Source organism: Dasypus novemcinctus, chromosome 22 (assembly GCF_030445035.2).
Source record: "Dasypus novemcinctus isolate mDasNov1 chromosome 22, mDasNov1.1.hap2, whole genome shotgun sequence".
Lineage (NCBI taxonomy): Eukaryota > Metazoa > Chordata > Mammalia > Cingulata > Dasypodidae > Dasypus > Dasypus novemcinctus.
In genome coordinates, this window is record NC_080694.1 from 7,083,711 (window position 1) to 7,109,247 (window position 25,537).

Sequence of the window (25,537 nt, forward strand, 5' to 3'; positions counted from 1 at the left end):
ACCACACCACCTCCCTCAATGGGCAGCTGTGCTACCACCAGATTTGTGTGTGCTTATTAAAACTTGTAGTTTTTTATCTATGTTATTTATTGCTCCATAACAAATTATTCCAAAACACAGCAGCATGAAGAAAAGCAGCATGACTATTTTAAAGTTACTATCTCAAAGTTTGCTGAATCCAAGAGTGGCTTAGCTGGATGACCCAGGACAAGAGCTTTCCTGAGGTTGCAGTCAACTGGTTGGCAAGGGCTACAGTCTTCCTGAGGATCAACAGGGGTCAAGAATTCCCTTCCAAATGCACCCATTTGGTTGTTGGCTGGGCTCACATCCTTGTCAAGGGGGCTTCTCCACAGGCTGCCTGAGAGTCCTCATGACACCACAACCTCCCACACAGCAAGTAATCCAGGGGAGAGTGCGCAAGCACCTAAGACATGAGCTGAAGGCTTTTTAACCTAATTTTCGAAGGTACATATCATCCCTTCTGCCATATACTGTTGGTCACACAGACCAAGGGCCCTGGTAAAACGTGGGAGAGGATTGTAGAGGTTGTGAAAGATCGACCCATCTTTGGCTGGTAGAGCCTGTTTAAATTAGCTCCTGAGTCATTTGGACACAACCCAGTAGTGATTGATAATTTCCTGCATTCTGAATGCATTCATCAATGCAATGATATGTCTGAGATTTGCTTTGAAATAATGGCAGAAAGAAAGGGTGTATAGATGAAATGTGAGTGGCCATGAGTTAATAATTTTTCAAGCTGAGTGACAGCCACGTGGAGGTTCATTATACTATTGTCTGATACATGGCTATATTGAAATCTTCCCAAATGAAAACTAAAGATTAAAAAACCCAACCTAGGATTTCCAAAAGAGGGTCTTGAAATCCTTAGTCTGGAATGCCTGGCTTTGATGGAAGAAGAGAATTTTTAATTCCCAATGCTTGTCTTGAGGACCAACAATGAGCCCAGAATTCTAAAGACGAAAGTTTTACTTTAAGTCAGAAGTAGTGAGCTTTCAAGATACAAGGGACATTCGCCTCAATTCAAGAAGGACAGAACCTTCTCTGCTCTGGGGTGAAGGCAGGAAAAGGGTGGTGGGTGAGGAGAGTGGAGAACCTCAGCTGAACAGCCTCAAGGCTCCACGTGTATACAAGGTCTAGGTAAGAGGGTCTGGGTAAGAGCGGCTTCCTTCAGTGATGGGTTTGTCTCTTTTCACACATTCTTTGTCTGGATTCCTGCCAACAATCCTCAACAAGCCTGACTCAGTTCACTGCTCTCCAGATAGTGTAGGAAAGAGAGTCCTGAGGCCAGAATTGGAAGCTTCTCTGTGACTCCAAAGGGCAGGGTGTCTTGACTCCCAGTTTCATCCCCCATGAAATGAAAGGTCAGCCTGCAAGACTGCTAAGGACCCTTTAGTATCCCAACCACCAAACCAGAGACTCCGGAAACCCTGGGCCCACAGCCTGCCTTGCCCGCCTCAGGGCCTTTTCTCTAGATGTCTATGCCTTTCCTTCCGAGCCTTGCCTGCCTCCTAAAGAAAGGGACTGATTGACTATTTGCAGATAACTGAGGAGGAGGTGCCCATCACAGAGGACCCCAAAGTTGGCAGCACCTTGGCGATTTCTCCTCTGCCCATGCTCGCCTCCTAATCCTGATCGCTGTCCTGAACCCCCCCTCCCCCCGTCCCCACTGTGACGACGGCCGTCATCGGCCTTGGCGCCCTGAGACGTGGAGCTGGAGGCGCAGGAGGTGAGCGCCAGGGCCGGTTCCGCGCAGAGGGAGAGGGAGGGTAGGGGCCGGGCAGTGCCGGACGCTGCGCGCTGGGACCGCCGCGGTCAGGCTCCTCCAAACCCCGCCCCGGCGGGCCAGAGCGGCGGCGAGTGGAGCCCGAGCCCGGGCCTCGGAGCAGGCGAGCCAGGGAGGGCGAAGACGGCGGCGCGGGGCTGGGACGGGCTGGGCAGCGCCGTGGGCGCGTCCTCGGGAGCAGCCGGTGAGTGCGGCCGCCTGCGCTTGGTGCGCGCAGCCACGGCTCCCTCCCGGGCCAGGCCAGGTGGCCTGGTGGTCTCTGTCCCCCGGCCCCTTTGCGTACACCCCTCCTGGCGCAGGCGCACAGGTGGCTCCTCCGTGGCTCTGCGCCCCCAGGCCTGTTTGGCGCGCAGCTGCCTCTCTCCGCTCTGGGCGGGTTTCCAGCCCCCGCCTCTCCCTCCAGCCAGCCTTCCTTTAGGCCGGTGGTGGGGGGCGCGGGGTCCTGCCTTCGGAGGAGACTCGCAGAGGTCACCCCCCTTTCCCACCACCCGCAGCGACCCGGGGAGACGCAGACCCAGCCTTTCCCAAGCCGCCTCCCAGATCCCGGCTCCGGCTCCCAAGTAGGGCGTCTGTCCTTTATTCTCCTTTAACCAACCAGGGAAAGTTGGGGGCCTACAGGGCAGATTAGGGCGCGGCTGGGGCACTTCCCCGGGGAGGCAGCCCCAGGGCGCGGGGGTGGGCGGGAGCTGGGCGGTCCCCGCAGCCGTGTGGGTCCTTCTGCCGCCGGGCGTGGTGAGGATCCGGGGCCGGGGAGGCGCTGGTTGTGGGTGCTCAGCGCGGCCTCTGCTGCGGCGGGGACATCAGGGGCGGGTCAGCTCTGAGCAGCAGCGCAGCCTGGCTTCTCCTGTGCTGATGCGCTTGCTCTGCTCTGCAAACCTGAGCTCCCCCAAATCTCAGTGTTTCACGGGCGGGTGTTTAATCAGATTATTCTACACCTGAGATGATCTCAGCGCGTGGCTCCAAAATGGAATTTTAAAAATCTGTGTTTTCAAAGAAAAACGATTTAAAAAGTAATCTGATTATCCGCTTCCCTGTCCCGACATTTTACCCATCTCCCTGTCAGTAGAGAATGAAAATTATTCTTTCCATACCTAATCTACTAGAGATTCAGTGTTGGGGGTATTTTTGATAGATTTTTTGGATAGAGGTATTGCTGCAGCTTGCATATTGATTTTGAAATGCACACTGGTGTCTCGAAATAGCCGACTAGTTAGAGCACCTTTCACTGCATTAGGAGTTAAATTTACTGATTCATCTATTTTTTATATGACTAAAATTTTGTAGTTTTTAAATCTTTAACTGAAAATAGTATCTAAATGTTTAAGGAACACAGTTTCTTCTGTCACCAGAGCATTCTTTTGTAAACTTAAATTTTGAAGAGCTGCTTTTCTGCATCTGATATGGGATCTTTGTATCTGCAGAAAATAAGCTCTATCTCCTCCAATACTCAACCTTTTCCACCTGTATTTAAATCTTTCATGAGTGATTAATGAAAGATTAGATCAGAAAAGTTTGCTTATAACTGGGATTTATGTAATTGGACTAAAAGAAAACAAATCGAATAATTGTCAGTTGGCAAATACATAGTACTGGGAGAAATAGGATAGTTTTAGCACTGGTAGATTATTTGTTGCATGATTTAAGGTGGGACGAACCCATATATTTTCCATCTATAAGATTTTTCTGCTCACACATAATGGTAGTCTATACGTAACATTGGTTTTACTGAAGTGTTTGAGTTTATACATACATGACCATAAATGCCTAGTATGTGCCACATCCTATTCTACATGATTAATATGTTTTAAGTCATTTCATCCTCCAGGCAATCCTGGGTGGGAGGTGCTATAACTGGCCCAATTCCTAGCAGAGGGAAATCTGGTTTCAGGCATTTGGTAAATAACTTTTTAAATACAGTTCTCAGATCATATTAATTCAATTATGAACCATTCCTTAAAGCAGCTCTGGCAGGATCTTCACTTGCTCACTTAATTGACTGTCGTGTCATTTCATATAATAATTTTAAAAATCATCAGTTCAGGGTGACATTCCTGTACTGTTACTTGTATCCATAATCATGCTATGCTTAATATTGTGCATTTCTTTATTTGGAAATTTAGGGTCACCCAATTTTAAAAGAAAGCAGGTTATATTTGTGACTATTTCTCCTGTCTGATTTTACCCAAAACGTGTTCATGTATTATTTTCCTTTTATCACCAAATAGTTACAATTTATTCTATTTAATCATTATACTTTCCTGGCATGCACTATTTAGAATGAGCTGTAAATCAGGGGAATGGAAAGTTCTATGTCATAGCTATGACCTGCTTGGGAGTCCTCGGAAATGCCAGAACACAGTCCTACATCTGTGGGTGGAATGGTGGGTAATGCTGCATGATTTCCTGCAGAAAACCTCCCCTTGCCAATTTCACGTTTGAACCACTGCTGTGAAAAGAATGTTTTTTAGCAATTCTAGTCTTATCATATGCCCAATTTCAGAATCTTGTAGAAGTCTGACTCCCCAAGACCAGGGCATAAGGTATCCTGAAGAGCGGTGAGCTCCTGGGGGTGGCCGTCTGGTTCTATGGTCCAGGGGTTGTCTCTGGCGTTTCACCCCACTTTCCCACAGAACTCAGTGTGTGAAAAGACCGCAGCTCAGGTGTGGCACTCGGCGGGGTCTTCACAGGGAGAGATGTGCTGTACAAGGATTTAGGGAAGGAAATGCTAATAATGTTTTCATGCAAAAGCAGTCTCATTGCCTTATTTGTCCAGCCATGGGGGATATGGGGGACAGGAGTTTGGGAAAGTGGATGGAACACAATTTAGGTATTCTTTCACAAATCACCAGAAGGTTCTTGTTTAAAGAAAAAAAAAAAGCATCAACTGTTGGGCTTTGGGCAGTGAAATATCTTTGGAACTACTTCACGGACAAGTTGGAAACCTTATTTGGTTCCATTATTGATGATGTATGTCATGGGGCCACTTTGAAGCATGAAAAATGTGACATGGATTTTTTTTTCTTAACATAGTAGTTTCTCATCCCCTATAACTGCTCTACCCTTTGTGTGGGTATTTATTATTATGTCTTTAAAGGACACCATTATTCTTTATGAAAGTTCTGCAGTGCCATGGCAGAGCTTTGACTCAGGGAGGAAAGGTTTTTTGTTTTTTTTTTAGTGAAGATACACTTTTTATTTTATTTTTTACACTTTTTTATTAAAGTTAATAGACCACAAAGAATGAGCCATTAAAAAACAGAAGCAAAAACCATAAAATACATAAGAGGTTCCCATATATCCTGCTCCCCACCTCCAACCCCATCATTTTTGTAAGTTGTAGTTTTTGAAGATATATACATCACAAAAAAATGTTACATTAAAAAATATAAGAGGTTCCCATATACCCCCTTACCCCACTCCTCCCACACCAACCTCCCCCACCATTGTGGCACTCTCATTGCAATCAGTGAACACATTCTGGAGCACTGGGGCACCACATCGATAATAGTTTACCCTGTAGTTCACACTCTACCCCAGTACATTCAGTAGGTTAAGGCAGGATATATAAAGTCCATAATCTGACCCTGCATTATCATTTAGGACAACCCAAAGTCCCACATCACATCTCTTCTTCCCTCTCCCTGTCCTCAACAACTACTGGGGTCACTTTCTCCTCCTCAATGCTACAATTTCTTCTATTACTAGTCACAATAGTTTATAGTAGAATATCAGTAAACCCACTCTAATCCATATTTTATTCCTCCATTCTGTGGTCCCTAGGATGGTGATGTCCACTCCACCTCTAGATCAAGAGGGGGCTTCGATTCCACATGGGATGATGGATGCAATTCCTCTGCTTGTAGTTGTTGGCACTCTTGATTCCCTAGTGTGGTGTTTGACCATCTTCACCTCCCTGTTAGCTGACCTGGGTAAGTCCAATGAACCAGAGTAGGAGTTGCCACTCTGCTGAAGCTCAGGGCCCAGCTGGCACATGGGCAGTCCAGAGATTCAAATCCCCTGAGTATGCACCATCCCTAGCACCACCCAGAGGTTCAGTAAAAGTGACAAGAGGTGTGTGTAGGAAGGTCACATCTGAGTCCAACTCCATCCCACTCAGGAGCACAAATTCCAAGGTAGGGCCCTCCAACATGGCACAGAACTCCAAGCCCATCTGCCATGACCATATACCCTGTGGACCTCCATAGTCTTCAGGAGAACCAGAACCCAGGGTTGTGTCTACTTTGGCTCTTTCTGGGGTCCTGCTGAGGTGTGCGTAAGCGTGACCCCTCTGATGACCTCCTGACTCTTTTTGGAATACTCTTAGCCATATAAACTCATTTGTCTTTGCCATTTCCCCCTTTTATTCCAAGTCAAAAAGCAGTTTTTAACACTTTATCCACTATGTAGGCTGAGATATTCTGCTGGTCTGAGTTGACCCTTTTATTCAAGGTCTCTTTCTAGTTGCACCACCAGTTAGTAACTGGTAGTAATCAGAGGACAGGGTTTTAATCCCAGGTCTATAATAAGCCCTGTGACCTCAGAGAAATAACTTAAACCTTCTGAGCCTCAGTTTCTTCATTTGGAAAATGAGACTAATACCTCCTTCATAAGGTTGGGGACATTTATTTAAATGTAGAAATGAATGTTAAGTGGCTAACAGTCCTTGGCAAATATGGGTTGTTCAATAAATGTTACTTCCCTTCCTTTTCTCTAATTAAATAAAAGGTCAATCAGAAAAAATTATTTCAAATTTGAGAATTTCAAAACATTCTTTGAAGACTGAATTCACTCCACTAACCCAGTGATTTAAGCAAGCCATTCTCCCCCTTAAAAGCACCTGTTTTTCACATTATAATATGTTTAAGCTTCAGTTCCGATATAGAGAGTATATGCAGGCCAAATATGGTTGTAAACTCCAAGGGAACATCCAAATGCCTCTGTTGCCCTGAAATTTTATTGTGTAGAATTTTGATTGACTAAGTAGGACACTGGCTGGGGTTTAGAAATAAATACTATGCCAAGCAGAGACTTTTGTTTTAAGGGTATTTTTACTCATAGATGAGTGGTGCTCTCTTCTTAAAACTTCTGCAGAGCTGTTTAGGAATAAGTAAGCGTCCTGTGGAACGTGAAGCAGTGGCGTTCAGCACACGCAGAAACTCCGTCTGACTCAGTGGAGTTGAGCTCTGCCTGGCCTCGCTGCTGGGGCCGATTGAGCTGTTCAAGTGCTAGGAGGTCGTTGGCCCCTACAGCAGTCGTCCATGGTGTGTAACTTCCTGTTAGAGCTGGCTCTGTAATCTGACAGCTGGTAGGTCCAGTTCAATGCAGGGAACGGTCTAAATAAGGATTCTTAAAGCTGAGAGCTGGACAGCCATGAGACAGTAATGCAGGTATGCCTTGTTTTATGCAGCCTGTGGGGTCTTGGAAAGTTGTTTATAAACAGAATTTTTTTGCAATTCAAAGTATGAATTGAAACACTATCATACCTCATAAAGTGAAGGATCTTCTTTTATAGATGTAAAGCATAGGTAATTTTGTAAGCATAAATATGTAGCCCCAAACTTGTTTAAGACACAGACTCCATTATAAGACTCAACCTTTGTTCCTTCTCAAAACCTCATATATACATTAGTAAAATTAAGTACAAACTTCAAGGAAGGCAAAATCATCCTTACAGTAAATAAAATGATGCTATTAATTGATAGTCATGGAAACTAATTTCCTTTTATTCTCAAAAGAAAGAAAATAGGCATTAAATTTCTTAACTGACTAGATGCCTGTGAATGTGTGGGGGTGTACCTAGGGATGGATACTCTATGGCAGTATTTTCCTTGTTTTGTTTTCATCTACTTATATTTTTTAGAAATCAGTTGCTGCTAATGCAGTTGTACAGAAAGTGAAGGAGGCATTTGAAGAGACCCAAAAGAGCTCAGCGGAGTTTAAGACACAAATTTCAGTAGCTCATTGCTACTCTGGTTTCCCCAACAAGAGGCACCCTAAACTTTATGAATTCTTCTGCCCCAAAAGAGTCAGGGATCACCTTATCTTAGGATTTTTCTTTCTTTCTCTCTTTTTTAAGGAGAGAGCTGCTCTCTGGCTGTTGGGAGGCAAGTGCTTTAATGATGTGCATTTGACTGTTCTTGTTTTCCATTCTTTTATCTTCAACCTTCTTTTGCTCTAGGTAAGTCTCTAGTGAATAGAATACCCACACTCCGCCTTATTTTCACTTGGTGTGTCTGTTCTTTGTGTGCTTGGAAACGGAACCCAGGACCTCCCATGTGGGAGGGAGGCATGAAATTGCTTAAACCACCTCTGCCCCCTGCTTTGTTGTATCTCTCGTTATTTTTTCCTCCTTATGTCTCTTGTTGTGTCATCTTGTGTCAGCTCACCAGGCCAGCCCACCACATCAGCTTGCTGTCTTGCTCATCTTCTTTAGAAGGCAAGGGGAGTTGAACCTGGGCCCTCCCATGTGATAGGCAACAGCTCAAGCACTTGAGCCACATGCACTTCCTTCTTCATTCCTTTCTTTTTTTTTTTTTCAATTTTTTTCTTCTTGATTTTCTTTTAAATGTTACATTCAAAAAATAAATACGAGGTCCCCCTCACCCCACTCCTCCCACATCAACAACCTCTTCCATCATTGTGGCACATTCACTGCACCAGGTGAATACATTTTGGAGCACTGCTGCACCACATGGACAGTGGTCTACATTGTAGTCTATACTCTCCCTCAGTCCAACCAGTGGGCCATGCCAGGACACACAATGTCCAGCATCTGTCCCTGCAGCACCACCCAGGACAACTCCAAGTCCTGAAAATGCCCCCACATTGTATCTCTTCTTCCCTCTCCCTACCATCAGCAGCTACCATGGCCACTTTCTCCACATCAGTGCTATAATTTCTTCCATTAATAATCACAATAGTTTCATAGAAGAACACCAGTAAATCCACTCTAATCCATACTCTATTGTTCCATCCTGTGGACCCTGGGATGGTTATGTCCAGTTTCCCACTACATCAAGAGGGGCCTTATATTCTGCATGGATGATGGATGCAATTCTCCTGCATGCAGTTGTAGGCACTCTTGGCTCCCTGGTGTGGTGGCTGACCTTCTTCACTTCTCTTAGCTGGCCAGGGTAAGTCCAATAAATGAGAGGGTAGGAGTTACAAGTCTGCTGAGGCTCAGGGACCGGCTGTCACATGGACAGTCCAGAGATTCAGGTCTCCTGAGTATACACCAACGCCAACTCAAACCACAAGTCCGGTGAAAGTAACAGAGAAGGCATGTGTACGAAGGTCATTTCTGAGTCCAACTCCATCACACTCAGGAACACAAACTCCAAAGTAGGGCCAACTGACATGACTTGGAACTCCAGAGTCATCTGCCATGACCACTGAACCTGTGGGTCTCCATAGCCCTCAAGAGAACCAGTACCTGGGTTTTTATATACTTTGGCTGTCTCTGATACCCTGCTGAGGCATGCGTAAGTGTTACTACTCTGATGACTTCCCAACTCTTTTTTGGAGACTCATAGCCATATAAACTCATTTGTCTTTTCCATTTCCCCCTTTTTTCCAAAGTCAAAAAGCAGTTTTTAACACTGATATTACATGTAGACTGAGATATTCTGCTGGTCTGAGTTGACCCTTTTATTCAAGGTCTTTTTCTAGGTATATCATCAGCTGGTGCTTGGTAGTAAGCCCTCGGTGGCAGGGAGGCTCATCCCTGGGAGTCACGTCCCACACTGGGGGGAACGTAATGCATTTACACGCTGAGTTTGGCTTAAAGAGTGGCCACATTTGAGCAACATGGAGGCTCTCAGGAGGTAACTCTTAGGCACCCTGCAGCTCTAGGCCTAGTTCATATTTCAAGCACACAGGCTCATAATTGTAACTATCAGTATCAAGGGCTCATTATTGGACCATCCATCTTTACTGTACTTGGGGCATTGTTGCTGTTCCATTGGGGAATGTCATAGAGACCCATTGGCTAGGAACTCAGCACTTCCTCAGTTGTTGTTTTTAACTGAATCCATGTAGGCAGAGCGGCAGAGACATTCAGCCTGGCTGTGTTGCGAGCGACTAGATGAGCACACTCTCTAGTCCACACGCTTTTGGGCACACCCAAAAGATGGCGCACCGGCACTGAGCCAAATGTCTCTAGCCCATCCTCACCCTCCTCCCGCAAGCCCTCCACCTATCAACTATACCCCATAAGCCAAACTGCTATATAAACAGTGCAACTTCCTGAATAAAGCAGACGTGCATCATGAACCTGTCTCCGGAGTGAGTGTATCTCTGTCGTCCTTACCCCAACGAGCTCTTTGTTCAACAGGTGGCGCCAAACAGGGACTCGATGTAGCCGATGCTTCTACTGTCTACCACTCAGGTAAGTGATCCTTGCTATGGGAAACCAGCCCTCCTCCGCTTGGACTCCGCAGGCGCGGGCTCTTTACGCTCTCTAGGCAAGCAGGCATATTAAAGTATCAGAAAAAGAACTTAACCAGTACTGAGATATAATAGTCCGCTTTAATCCCTGGCTCTCTACCACGTCTCTATGGGACCCTCAGACCTGGGCTAAACTGTTAAAGCACGTGTGCTCTGCAGAGGTTCATGAAAATAAAACGTTCCCTCTCAGCCTTATCCCTGCACTCCTAGCTATTCATACTTGCCTTAAGGGGGCTCCGGTAGACGAACCAGCCCATATCCCTGATATAATGTCTGCAGACTGCTCCCCGGCAGCGCCACCTTATACTTTAGCCCCTGCACAGTTATGGGGCTCGACTACACTGCCTGATACTAACGCCCTATACCCTCCTCTATCAGAATTTGTTGGGGCCACCAGCTCAAACACCAGTGCTACCAACACCCCAGCACCACCTGACGCTAAAACTGAGGCAAAGCCACCCAATAAAATGCTTGCTACCGAGGAACTTTCTTCCGCAGAGCTTCCCGCAGCGGCCGAAAAACTTTACACTGTCAGAGTCCCCGCCCCAAGGGAACTCTCCCCACGTCAGCACTTTCCACATCGCAACGATCCCTCCGCAAAACCCAGCCCCCCGGGGAAGCCTGGGCTATGGGCACGCCCTGCAACCCCTCAGTTCTCCTACCAACAATCCACGGTTAACTAACTACTCCCAGCTTTGCCGGCAAAGGGATACCCATTCTAACACAGGAGCAGAATCGTGGCCCCACTTATATCCTGTTAATATAAACCCCACTGCTGCCCGCCCGGCACAATGGAATCCCCATGAACACAAAACAATCACCACTTTATGCCATATACACAAATGTTATTAGAAAACCTCAGTGTAAACCTTAATTGCGCCACTGATTGGAAAAACCTAGCACGTGCTATACTACCCACTGGAGATTATATCCAATGGAAAGGACTCTATTACAATGAAGCTAAAATACTGGGAGAAAGAAATGTGGCAGCTGGAGTTAACATTCCAGCTGAATCCCTACAGGGAGAGGGCCAATTCGCATCCCCCACTGTTCAGGCCACAGGGCCCCTCCAACACTTTGACCAATGCCGGTTATGCGCTAAAAGGGCATTTCAAAAAATAAATCCAAAAGGAAAACCCATCCAAATGTCTAAACTTATACAAGGGGCTAATGAAGGCTTTGCAGATTTTTATGGCCCAGTTAAAGAAACAGTAAAGCGAAAAGTCGCTCGTGCTGCGGCAGCAGAAGCGCTTATAAAAGACCTTTTATGGGAGGGGGCCAACGGTGAATGTTGAAGAGCCATTGCTCCTTTGCACAACAGTACACCGGAAAACTGGGTACTAGCCTGTCATGATGTCGGCTATATCTCTGCCAATGTGTTGGCTGCCGTCTTAGCCCAACACCTCAAAATGTCCTCCAAAGTAAAACCCGGCAACTGTTTCCAATGCCACTCTCCAGGGTACTATGGGAGAGAATGCCCGCAAAAACAGTCACAAAAATCCTCTCTAGGCAAGCTAAATTCAATCTGTCCTAGGTGCCACAGGGGGCTCCATTGGAAACGCGACTGTAGATCTCGCACCAATGCCTATGGAGAAATCCTACCGCTTTAAACGAGAAGCGGGGCACCTCTCAGCCCGCCAATGAGAGAGGAAACTCCATTAAATCCAGGCGTATATTGGACAATCCCCACCACCCAAAACAAAGCGTGGTTAACACCGGATGTCAATGAGAAATCTATAATAGGTTAACTTGATATGGGAGCAGACATCTCCATCCTAAGTAGCAAAAATCTAGACCCAGAATGGCCCCTGCAAATTGGGCCCATTATTCAGGGAATAAATAGCCTAAAAACCTCTCATCAGGTCACAAAGCCCTTCACTTGAACAGACCCAGAGGGTACTACAGGACAATTCAACCCCCTGGTGTTAACACAACTCCCCAATACACTATGGGGCAAAAACATAATGCCTCAGCTCGGACCGTCCTAACAACCGACCAGTCCCCCCAGTCCTAAAGGCCACTGCTTCACCACTAATGACAATCATAAAACCCCTACCAGTCACCCTAAAATGGGATACTAAACAACCTACCTGGGTGAACCAGTGGCCCCTGCCTCATGAAAAACTCACTCAACTCAAAATCCTTGTCCAACAACAGCTAGACCTCGGGCACCTAGAGCCCACTACTAGCCCTCATAATACCCCTGTATTTGTTATACAAAAGAAAACAACGGGCAAATGGAGCTTTCTTCATGACTTAGGAGCCGTCAACTCTCATATGGAAAAGATGGGCTCACCACAACCGAGTCTCCCTCATCCCTCAGCTATACACGAAAAGAGTTATACTTTTATAATAAACATAAAAGATTGTTTCTTTTCCATCCCATTGCATGGACAAAATCGCCCATATTTCGCCTTCACAGTTCCGGCAATTAACCATGCTCTACCAGCTGAGCGGTACCAATAAAAAATCCTCCCCCAGGGCATGAAAAACAGTCCCACTGTATGTCAGAATTTCATAGGCAATGCCACGTTACCATTGCAAACTTACTGCCAAATCATCCACTACATAAATAACATTCTCATAGCACACCCTGATCAGAATCATCTAACAAACTGTTTTAAAGTGTTACTCCATAATCTAGAACAATTAAAACTACAAATCGCCCCTGAAAAGGTGCAAACTAAATCGCCCTTCAGCTTTCTAAGATATCAGATCAATACGGGCATCACGGGCATCAAGCCCTTGTCACCGTCTCTAACAATACTACAAAACTGCACGTTGAATGAGCTGCAGAAAATCTGCGGGGACATAAACTGGATCCAACCACATCTATCCTCTCATCACATAAATTAGACCCCCTCTTTTCCCTTTTAGAGGGAGACCCCAATCCCACGAATCATCGTGTCCTCACTTCTAAAGCTGAAAACATCATAAAATATATCAATTCCCAAATGCAAAATACAGAACTGGCCAAATTTAATCCTCATAAACCTCTCCTTGGCATAGTACAAGCAACCCAAGGAACACCCACTGGAGTTCTATGTCAAAACGAGCCCCTGTACTGGGTGCACCTCTCCTTCAATAGTCTCAGCAAAATCACACCCCAATTAACGGCCTTCTGCCTACTGGGGAGAAAATTACGACACACAGCAAAAAGCATCTACAGCCAGGAGCCAGAAAAACTAATCCTGCCTCTTACAGGAGAGCATATCACTCGCCTCCTCCAAAACAACCTCGAAATGCAGACGCTTGTAGCAGGATTTCCTGGGCAAATAGATAATCATCGGCCGCTCACAAACTTCTCTCCACCCTCGAGCAATTGCCGTGCAGTTTCCATGAGAACACTTACCCGCGGTCCAAGCCACTCCCAAATGAAACCCCTGTATTTACGGACACCAATAAGGCATTTCGTGTAATACTCATAAAACAACAAAAACAAATGGATTGGATTATAAAATGCCCCCATGATGGCTCAGTACAGTTCGGAGAACTATATGCACTCTTCCTTGCGCTATATCATTGTCAGAATATCCCTATAAATACCTTCTCCGGCAGTGCTTATGCGGTACAAACCCTACATAGCCTTCCACATGCAGTCTTCCGCTCAAGAAAAACCCAACTAGGTGACCTGTTAACCCAAACCAAGGCTATCCTTGAAAATAGAGCACAGCCATGGTACATACAACACATTAGAGCACATTAGTGGTTTGCCTGGCCCTCTAGCACAAGGGAACCAACAAGCAGACGAATCAATTCGCTCAATACTCACCGCACCTGCTATTGATCAAGCACGCACCTTACATGCCAAATTCCATATGTCTGCACACGCACTCAAGTGGCTTTTCTCCTCACTCTCGCATCAACAATGTAAACATCTGACTCGCACCTGCGCCCAATGCGGTCCCGTTACCACTAGGACTACTTCAACCCCAAGGAGTCAACCCAAGGGGATTACATCCTATCAGCTTATGGCAAATGGACGTCACCCACGTCCCCTCTTTTGGGACACCAAAATATGTTCATGTAATTATTGACACATATTCCGGATTTGTGTTTGCCACCGCTCTCTCTGATGAGTGTGCCCGTCATGCTAGTTCTGCCATACTGCAAGCCATTTTACAAATGGGAGTCCCGTGGGCCATAAAAACAGACAACGGGCCCTGTTATACCTCCCGATCCTCCCAATCCTTCTGTTCTGAATGGTGGGTCAAACACTGCAGGCATCCCACACAACCCACAGGGTCAAGCCATAGTTGAGTATGTTCATGCCACCCTGAAACAACATATAATAAAACAAAATGGGGAGGACCCTAGGGATATACCCAAAAACATCATAACAAAAGCCCTAATCACACTAAATTACTTTTCTTTCAATTCTGAAGGTCACTCTCGTGCCAACAAGCACTAGGGAGGCCGCTCTATACCCACACCAGTGCCCTTGGAGCGCTGGAAAGACCCCCTGACGCAACAATGGAACGGGCCCCATCCCCTACTAGTAAAGGGATGAGGGTCTGCTTGTGTCCTTCCAGAAAATGCAGACCAGCCCATCTGGGTGCCCAGCAGATTGATATGGCCTGCCGTGCCCTCAAAAAACGAGATAGCCGATCCTCCGCCACCGAAGATGACCCCCCAGACAGTCACTCAACTCGCAGGCGACATAAATAACTTGTCCCTGGAAGAATGGCGAGAAGGAGGTGGCCCTGTGAGATGACGCTGTCAACACCGTACTCCTGCCCATACCACGCGTAACATCACACGGGGAAACATCAAATCATTATGCACAGAAGCCCAACGTATGGCCCCTGCCCCTGCAACACCCGAAACCCTCTTCCTCCTCATTTGCTCGATCCTCACAGCAAACTCCGCTCGCGGAAAGCTGCTCTGCACCGCAGTACGACATCCACCTCTTCTTATGCCTGTGGACACGGATGCTCCACAGTTCCTCAACCTCACCCAACTATTAACATCCCAAATCTTATCGATTAACAACACCCGAGCCTCTGGAGTAGACACCTCTTTACTAGCTGCAATATGCATGTACTGTCCCTCCTATCGCCTCCCAACCTTCTGCTATGGCTTATAATAGGAATCTTAATTGTTGTCATATGTATTGTCTATTGATGTATCAACATAAACCTTCAAGCTTTATCCCAAAAAAATCGAAGAACTGAAATTAGTACAGTTGGCTCTAATTAATAACAGAGGGGGAGAGGTAGGTAGAGCGGCAGAGACATTCAGCCTGGCTGTGTTGCGAGCGACTAGATGAGCACACTCTCTAGTCCATACGCTTTTGGGCACACCCAAAAGATGGCGCACCAGCACTGAGCCAAATGTCTCCAGCCCTGCCTCACCCTCCTCCCATGAGCCCTCCACCTATCAACTATGCCCCGTAAGCCAAACCGCTATATAAACTCTGCAACTTCCTCAATAAAGCAGACGTGCATCATGAACCCATCTCTGGAGTGAGTCTGTCTCCGTCGTCCTTAACCCAACGAGCCCCTCGTTCAACAGTCTACATTTATAAATGCCTAAAGAATAAACTAGGAACTGAATAGCACAGAAAACTAAGAGGTGGGTGAGAATTGCGGTTGATGGTACAGATCCAAGTGTCCTTTGTCAGAAGGAGCAAATGCACATCACTATTTGATCATATACAATATGGTGGGAGAGGACAAACAAGGGAAAAGCACAGCTAGAGCAGCAGATGGACTGTGGTTAGCAGTAATAATGTAGTATTCTTGCATTTATGCCAAAGATGTACAGGTAATGGTGCAGTATGGAAAATATGTGCCATATGTACACTACGGATATGGTAACAAATGGATGATATTATCATATAATCTGTAACCAATATTCCACCACAGTGTGGTATGTTGATAGAGGGGATTTGTTTGGGAATTCTGCACATGTGCACAATTGTTTTGTAAATTTACAACTTCTGTCATAAAAATACATTAAAAAATAATAATAGGGTGGGTTGGGGGAAAACCTACCAAATATAAGAAAAGGACAATAATTAGTAGTAAAATTTCCTCGATATTCTTTCATAATCTATAAAAAGTCTCACAATAATGAAAGGTATTGATGGAGGGCCGATATATGAGATCCCGTATGATGATATGCATGTTTGCTTTGTAAGTTCACAATTTTTATTACACACTTGTTTATGTATGTTCATATATAAATGAGATAAAGACAACAAAATAAGGTCGGCTGGGGGAAAAATACTTTGGTTAGCAGAAATATTTTGATGTTGCCCTTTAATCATTACTGGAAAATGTTTAACAAGAATGCAAGGTATTGGTGGCAGGGTAGGTATAAGAGTCCTGTTGATGTTATTTATATTTGCTTTGTAAGCTCAAAACTATTAACATACACTTATTGTTTATGTATGTTTCTGTATGAGTGATATACTTCAATAAATTTTTTAAAAATTAAGGAAAAAAACTACCATTTCCATTAATTGCAACACCTACTCTCCAGTTCACTGGCCATATAGGATTGAAGCCTCCCCTCAATTAGAGGTCGAGTAGTCATCACCCATCCCAGAATCTTCAGGATTGGGGAATAAAATATGGAATTGAGGGGACTTACTTGTATTCTACTACAGACATACTGGTATTCAAGCAATGGAAGAAATTATATCATTTATGTGGAAAGAGTGGCCACTGGAGGAGCAGAAGGCAGGGAGAGGAAAAGGAGGTGTAAAATATGGGGCCATTGTTGGGACATGAAATAGTCCTGAATCACATTGCAACGACACATATAGGACATTAATACCCTGCCATAACCTACAGAATTGAGTGGGAGTGTAAACTAAATATAAACTATAAACCATGCTTAGTGGCAATGCTCCAAATGTGTTCATCAACTGCAGTGAATTTACCGTACTAATGAAAGAAGTTGTTAAATGTGGAGAAGGGTGGGAGGTGTGGGGAGTGGGGCATTTGGGTACCCCTTATATTTCTGTATAAAATTTTGTGTAATCTATTTATCTTCTAAAAAAATAAAAAATATATTTAAGAAAAAAGCAATTCTATTTACTACAGCACCTAAAAGGGAAAAAAATACCTGAGAATAAATTTAAACAAAGAGATGAATGACCTGTACAATGAAAACTACAAAACACTACTGAAAGAAATTAAAGAAGACCTAATAAATGGCAAGATATTACCTAAAGTGATCTATGGATTAAATGCAATACTTCTCAAAATCTCTACAGTCTTTTTTTTTTTTTGAGAAATGGAAAGAGTTCATCCTCAAATTCATATGGAATAGCAAGAGGCCCCAACTAGCAAAATCAATCTTTCAGAAGTCTCACAACTATATAACAAGCACATGCAACCAGGATATCATGCCATATCATACATGACATATAAAGAACTAGAAAAATCTGGTCTGTTCTCCAGGGGAAAAAAAAACAATCAGCAGATACAGCCCCAAAGGAACCACAGAAAGAATGATGAGACAAAGCAGTTAATAAAGTCTCTGCTCAATGAGAAAGGTAAATACTCTTCTTGGAGTGAAAAAAAAGATAGTTCAAAACAAAGAAACAAACAACAAAAAGATGTAAAAGGGAAACTTTATACCTAGATATAAAACATCTAAATTCAAGGACAAACCAACAAGATGGTGGCCAGAGGAAGGAGTTCCAAGAGTCAGTTCATGCTACAGGACAGTTAGTAATCACACTGAGCTATCGACTAAAGCACCTGTTTGGGGGCTCCAGGAGACCCAAAGAGCATCCTGCAACATCCCTGAAAGCATGGAAGGAGGACACTGCCCATCCTCATTTATAAGTAGAACACTCCATACCCCAGAGGCTGGCGCCCATCTTCCAGAGGCAGCACAAGACATCTTGGAGCTATTCCTCAGCTGCAATCAGAAGTTCCACTTCCCAAAAATGGCAGAGGAAGAGAAGACTGGGCACCAGCTTCAGATACTGATTAGTAAAGTAAATTAGGCAGTCTAAAGTATAATGTTTAGAATGGCTAAAATTTGAACCTATCCAAGTCAGAAAGAGGCTGGTACCCACTATTTTAACTCTGTCCCTGGCAAAAGGAGAAAATTCCAGTGATGGTAAGGTCAGGCTTCTTTCCATCCTCATCAGATTGTAGCTCTAGGCTAAGCCCCAGCCCCACCTCCAGCAGGGAGGAGGCTGTGGGACCCTGTACCAGTCTCTCCAGGAAAATACAGGCCATGCCTCAGAGGACTGCAATCATTCTACTCTGACTGCTTCAGGGGCTATTCTGGAATTGGAAGCTCCATTTCCCAAAAAACAGGGAAGGAAGGGATGCTTGGTCACCGATTGCAGCTAGTGATTAGTAAATATGGCTGGCTGAAATATAACCCTAAGAACAGGTAAAGTTTGAACCTGTCCAAGTCAGAAAGAGGCCAGTAGACACCATTTCGACTTTGCCCCCAGCATGAGGGGAAGCTGGGCTGGCTGAAAATCATAGTGATCGTAGGGACTGGCTTCTTGTACTGAGATCAGCCTGCAGCCCTAGCCTAGGCATCAGCCCCACCTCTACCAGGGAGGAAGCTGGCGGGCCCTGCACCAGCCTCTCTGGGTAACTGCAGGAACATTCGGCTGGCAGACTGAATACTGGGAAGACTACCAGGGCAACTACGGTCATTTTTGCACATGTACAGCATAGCATGTTGCCCACACCTGCAGCTCTATCCCTGCCAATGCAGGGGAGAAAGGGACTTTAAGCTTCCTCAGTCTCTCTAGGTGACTACAGTCTAGGTCTGCACACCCTGGATCATTCCACACAGCTGTGGCACTATCCATACCCTGCAAAGGAGAAAGAAGGGAGGAGATTCATCAGTCCTTGGGAAACAAGGGCAGCTTGAGTCTCCATTGTGTTCAACACCAACTATATCCTTGGCTCCTACTACACAACTGGCAAGGGAGAAAGGGCAAAAAAAAACTAAACTAAAGAGAGAAACTGCACCCAGAATAAATACACCTAATAAGCCAGATGGCAAGACACCAACAAAAACTGCAATCCATACAAAGAAACAGGAAGATATCGCCCAGATAAAGGAACAACGTAAGCCTCCTGATGACATAAAGGAGTTGAGACAACTAATCACAGATGTTCAAACAAATCACCTTAACAAATTCAATGAGATGACTAAAGAGATTAGGTATATTAAGATGACACTGATGCTCCTCGCCTGCCATACTTGAACCCCTCTATGGTAAAAAACTACTTCAAAAATGAAGCCTAATATATTCATTGCCTTGCCAATGGGCCTTACTATGGAATTTGTGTTCCTGAGTCGAATGGATTGGGACTCAGATGTGACCTTACATCACTTTTACTGAACCTGTGGTTGGCTGGGGTTGGTATATACTAAGGAACTTAAATCTCTGGACCGGGCATGTGCCAGCCTAGCCCTGGGCCTCAGCAGAGCTGCAAATCCTACTCTCCTGTTTGTTGGACTTACTACACAGGTCAGCTAGGAGGTAAAGATGGTTAACCACCACACCAGGGAGCCAAGAGTGCCTATAACTCCAAGCAGGAGAATCACACCCATCAACCATGTGGGATCTAAGCTCCTTCTCGATATAGAGGTGGAGTGGACATCACCAAACCAGGGTCCACAGCATGGAGGAATAAAATATGGATTACAGTGAATCTAGAGGTATTCTACTACAGAACTATTGTGACTACTAATGGTAGAAACTGGAGCACTGATCTGGAGAAAGTGGCCACGGTAGCTGCTGAGGGTAGGAAGAGGGAAGAGGAGATGAGATGTGGGGACATTTTCGGACTTGGAGTTATCCTAAATGATACTGCAGGGACAGATGCTGGACATTATGTATCTTACCATAAACCACTGAGTGGCCTGGGGAGAGTGTAAACTACAATGTAAACTATAATCTATGCAGTGTAGCAGTGCTCCAAAATGTATTCACCAAATGCAATGAATGTGTGACAATCATGAAAGAGGTTGTTGATGTGGGACTAGTGGGCAGATGGGGTGTAGAGTATGTGGGAACCTCTTATATTTTTTAATGTAACATTTTTTGTGATCTATGTATCTTTTGAAAAAAGAAGACAACTTAATAAAAAATTTAAAAAAGATGACACTGGAAGAGCACAAATTTGAAAGTACACACAGAAAAACTGGAGATCTTATGGGAATTAAAGGTGCAATAAATGAAATTTAAAAAATACTGGAGCTATATACAGCAGATTTGAGGAGGCAGAAAAAAGGACTGGTGAGCTTGAAGAAATAGCTTCTGAAAGCAAAAGTAAAAAAGAACAGTGGAAGAAAGAATGGAAAAAATTGAACAAGGTCTCAGGGAACTAAATGACAACAAAAGACGTGCAAACATATGTGTAGAAGATGTCCAAGAAGGAGAAAAGGGGAAAAGGGCAATAGGAATGTTTTAAGAAACAATGGTAGAAAATTTCACAACCCTATTAAAGGACTTGGATATCCATATCCAAGAAGCACAATGCACTCCCTTATGTATAATTTCAAAGAGTACAACTACGAGACACATTAATTATAATGTCAAATACCAAAGACAAAGAGAGAACAAATGCACAACATATAAGGGAAACCCAATAAGATTAAGAACAGAGTTCCCATGGAGGCAAGAGAGAGTGGTGAGTGTTACAGGTCTTCGAGAATTTGTTTAGTAGGTCTTCTGGCTCTTGCTGGAAGACCCTTACTTTCCCCATATTTTTTTTTTCTTTCCATCCCCTGCCCTGCTGTTATTGCTGTGTTCATTGCTGTGTGATCTTCTTTATCAATTTCTTTTTTGTCTTCTCATCTTTCTCCTTTAGGATTCACCGGGATTCCATCCTGGGGAACTCTAATGTGGAGAGAGGTTCCCTGTCAATTCTACTACCTCAGTTCCTGGTCTCTTGCTGTGCTTCACCTTGACTCTTCCCTTGTCTCTTTTTCAATGCATCATCATCTTGCTGCATGACTCACACAGGTGCTGACTCACTTTGTGGGCACTCAGCTCAACATGCAGGCACTGGCTCGCCATATGGCCCTCGTGGGCATTCAGTATGCCACCCAGGCACTCACGTGTGCACTTGGCTCACCAAGTGGGGACTCAGTTTGCCATGTGGACACTCAGCTCACCATGAGGGCACTCGGCTCACCATACATGCACTTGGCTCAGTGCAGACATATGGCTCACAGACAATGGCTTACCATACAGGCACACTTTCTCTTCTTCTTTTTCACCAGGGGACACTAGGAACCAAACCTGGGACTTCCCCTATGGTAGGCAGAGACCCTATCACATGAGTCACATGTGCTTCCCACATTCCCCATATTTAACAATAAAGTTAAGTTTCCCTTAATAAACTGGGTATTCTTAAAAAACATAAAAAGAAGACAACATTGGTATGATACATTTAAGATACTGTGAGGGAAAAATTTCGAGTTAAGAATCTTATATCCGGTAAGACTGTCTTTCAAAATTGAGGGTGAGTTTAGAATATTCACAGATAAACAGAAATTGAGTTTATAACCAGGAGACCAGCTTTGCAGGAAATATTAAAGGGTATGTTACAGCCTGAAAAGAAAAATCAGGAGAGAGAGTATAGAAATATAGAGTATGTAAGAAAAAGTAACCGAAAGTGTCAAAAGAGTGGTGAAAATAAAATATGACAGATAAAACACCAATATTAAGAATCAACTTAACAAACATTATACAGAACTTGTATTCAGAAAACCACAACTCATTGTTAAAAGAAATTTGAAAAGATGTAAATAATTGGAAGAACATGTCATGCTCACATATTATAAGACTAAATATCATTAAGATGTAAATTCTACTCAAATTGATATACAGATTCTATGCAATTCTGATAGAACTTCGAAAAGCATTTTAAAAATAATTGGAAAGAATGATTATCAAATTTATTTGGAAGGTTAAGGGGTCCTGAATACCAGGAACACCTTAAAGAAGAAAAGTGAAGTTGGAGGACTCTCACTTCTGGACTTTAAATCGTATTGCCAAGGTATACTGGTGAAAACACCATGGTACTGAAATAAAGACAGATACACAGTCCAATGGAAATGAAGTGATGGTTTCGCAAACCATCAGTTTTTATTCTATTAACAAATTTCTTTTTATTAAAGTTAATAGATGACATAGAATGTTACATTAAAAAAACATAAGAGGTGCCCATATAATGCAGTCCCCAACTTCCATCTCCATCATTTTTGTAATCTGTATTTTTCTGAAGATACATCACAAAAAAGGTTGTATTATTAAAAAACAGGTTCCCATATACCCCCCATCCCCCCACCCCACTCCTCCTACACTAACAACCTCCCCCCCCCCACCCATCATTGTGGCACACTCATCGTTATTTGGCGAACACATTTTGGAGCACTGCAGCACCACGTGGATAATAGTTTACCCTGTAGTTCACACTCCCCCCAGTACATTCAGTGGGTTAAGGCAGGATATATAATGTCCAGCATCTGACCCTGCAATATCACTTAAGAAAATCCCAAGTCCCAAAAATGCCCCCTCATCACATCTCTTCTTCCCTCTCCCTGCCTTCAGCAACTACTGTGGCCACATTCTTCACATCAATGATACAATTTCTTCTATTACTAGTCACAATAGTTTTATAGTACAATATCAGTAAGTCCACTCTAATCCATGTTTTATTCCTCCATTCTGTGGACCCTGGGGATGGTGATGTCCACTCTACCTCTATATAAAGAAGGGGCATAGATTCCTCATAACTGATGGATGCAATTCTCCTGCTTGCAGCTGTAGGCACTCTTTGTTACCTGGTGTGGTGGTTGACCATCTTCACCTCCCTGTTAGCTGACCTGGGTAAGTCCAATGAACCAGAGAGTAGGGATTGCCAACTCTGCTGAGGCTCAGGGCCCAGCTGGTATATGGGCAGTTCAGAGATTCAAGTCCCCTCAGTATACACCATCCATAATATGAACCACAGGTTCAGTAAAAGTGACAGAAGAGGCATGTGTAGACAGGTCATATCTGAGTCCAGCTCCATCACTCTCAGGAGCACAAATTCCAAAGTAGGGCCTATTGACATGACACAGAACTCAAAAATCCATCTGCCATGACCATATACTCTGTGGGTCTCCATAGCCTTCAGGAGAACCAGTACCTAGGGTTGTATCTCCTTAAGCTGTTTCTGGGGTCCTGCTGAAGCGTGCGTAAGCACGACCCCTCTGATGACCTTCTAACTCTTTTGTGAAGACTGTCATCCATGTATACTCATTTCTCTTTGCCATTTCCCCCTTTTATTCAAGGTAAAACAGCAGTTTTTAACACATGATCCTATATGTAGGCTGAGATATTCTGCTGATCTGAGTTGACCTTTTATTCAAGGTCTCTTTCTAGCTGCATCACCAGTTGGTGACTGGTAATAATCCATCGGCACCCGGGAGGCTCATCCCTGGGAGTCATGTCCCACGCTGGGGGGGAAGGTATTGCATTTACGTGCTGAGTTTAGTTTAGATATTGGCCACATTTGAGCAACATGGAGGCTCTCAAGAGGTTAACGCTTAGGCACCCTGCAGCTCTAGGCCTAGTTCACATTCCAGGCACACAGCCTCAAAAGCATAATCATCATTATCAAGGGCTCATCGTTAGACCATCCTTCCTTGTTGGTCTTTGCTGTTGCACTTGGGGGATTACTGGTGTTCCACTGGGGAATGTTACAGCACTTCCCTGAGTAGGAACTCTGTACTCCCTCAGTTGTCGTTTGTAACTGTAACTACTATAAAAACACCCAACATATATCAGAACATTTTTATGGCCCCTATATACATGCCCTGGAGAACACCCTCCCAACCATGCAACCCGCATGGATAACAACCCACACCAGTGCTCCTCCCCTCCCCATAGGTGAAACTCTCTCTGGTCGAAAACCTCTTCAACAATGAAGTCTAATATACTGCCAAATGCAATCAATAGGAAAATGAAATATAGTGATGGGTTTAAAGATTAGAAATACACATACTAATTTAGAAATATGAAGATAAAGAAAAAGTAAAGTGGTGTATTAATAAAAATAAAAAATATCATAAAGCTTTGTTTTTTAACTTTTTGGCTTTCATCACTGTAAGAGGTGTTGCTCTGTACGTACAGTGGCAAGGCACTTTCTTTCATTTCTTCCTCAGTGTCTACATTCATTCCTCTTTTTAAAACTTTTTTTCTAATTTTTAACCTTGTCTTCAAAAAAGTTTTAGATAACACATACACAATAGAGGGGACTCCCATATATTCAATATCAAACCCTTTCCCCCTTCCCCAGCAATGATCTTTTTACATATTCATGTTACATTTGCTGCAGCTGATATATTGATTTTGAAACATAGCTTTCAAACCTGGTTCCATTTTGGTTTACATTAGGGTTTACATTTCAGACTGTAAAATTTCTAAATTTTTAGTTTCCCTATGTTTACATTATGGTTTACACTTTAGTTTTTAGACTTGTATACATTTTTGGTGTACATTAATATGTCCTATTGTTGTAGAATTTGAGAGAAGTTCAATTATTTGAGTATAGAGAGGCCAGGACTCAGGAATGATTTTGAGAAGGAAAAATGGTTTATTGACAGCCGGCCAGACTCGGGAACTTTCTGTTTGAATCCCGAGCTCTGAACAAGATTTTCAAATGTCTTTTATACAGAGAGGAAAGGCCAAATGGTCCCTTTGTTTCAGTTCTCAATAGGCTTCAATTAGCATATATATCTTCCACATCTTAGGTAAGCTTTTAGCATGGACTCCAGATATTCTAGATAAGCTTTTAGCATATTAACTTTTTGCATTTCCCCTAAATACTTAAAAGTTTATAGCCCTTGCATTGTTAAACTGTTTCCTGGGACTGGAGCCTGTTGCCATTGTCCCTAAGGGCAGGACTGCAGCCTCTTACCATTCCACACCCACAGCCTTCAGCTTAGGTTATCTCTGAAGAGACAAAGAGCCTTCCACCCATAGCCCACATCACTATATTCATCGTTACATGATCTTGTGGAGCGCTTTCACTGCCCCCTAGTTACCCTTGCTTCCATCTATTCTATACCTCTCCCCCTTCCCCTCAGGGCCCATAGTGACAATCAATCTTCACTACTACAGGGACCAGATTTACAGATACTTGCAACAATGCTGAGGGCTTGAATACTAGACTTCTCAAACTATTGAGAGCCACTGATTCTCTCAAGGAACAGAAACAATTCTTCACATCAAGGGTCAAGAGATTTTTGACAAGCGGGTCAGATGTACCCAGTTCAGGGAGAACAATCCATTCA

The 25,537-nt window shown here is 44.1% G+C and overlaps 1 protein-coding gene, 1 long non-coding RNA gene and 1 other non-coding gene across 7 annotated transcripts in view; 2 read left to right on the forward strand and 1 right to left on the reverse strand.

The window, feature by feature from the left end:
- LOC111759351 (ral guanine nucleotide dissociation stimulator-like) overlaps window positions 1-25,537 on the reverse strand; it is a 127,376-nt gene that overhangs the window by 40,378 nt on the left and 61,461 nt on the right. The window lies entirely within an intron of this gene.
- Window positions 5,585-10,075, forward strand: LOC131275263 (uncharacterized). The gene is made up of 2 exons (XR_009182709.2): window positions 5,585-7,982; window positions 9,842-10,075. It is a non-coding gene; the product is annotated as an uncharacterized lncRNA (long non-coding RNA).
- Window positions 20,883-20,944, forward strand: LOC111760110 (U7 small nuclear RNA). The gene has a single exon (XR_002793900.1). It is a non-coding gene; the product is annotated as a U7 small nuclear RNA (small nuclear RNA).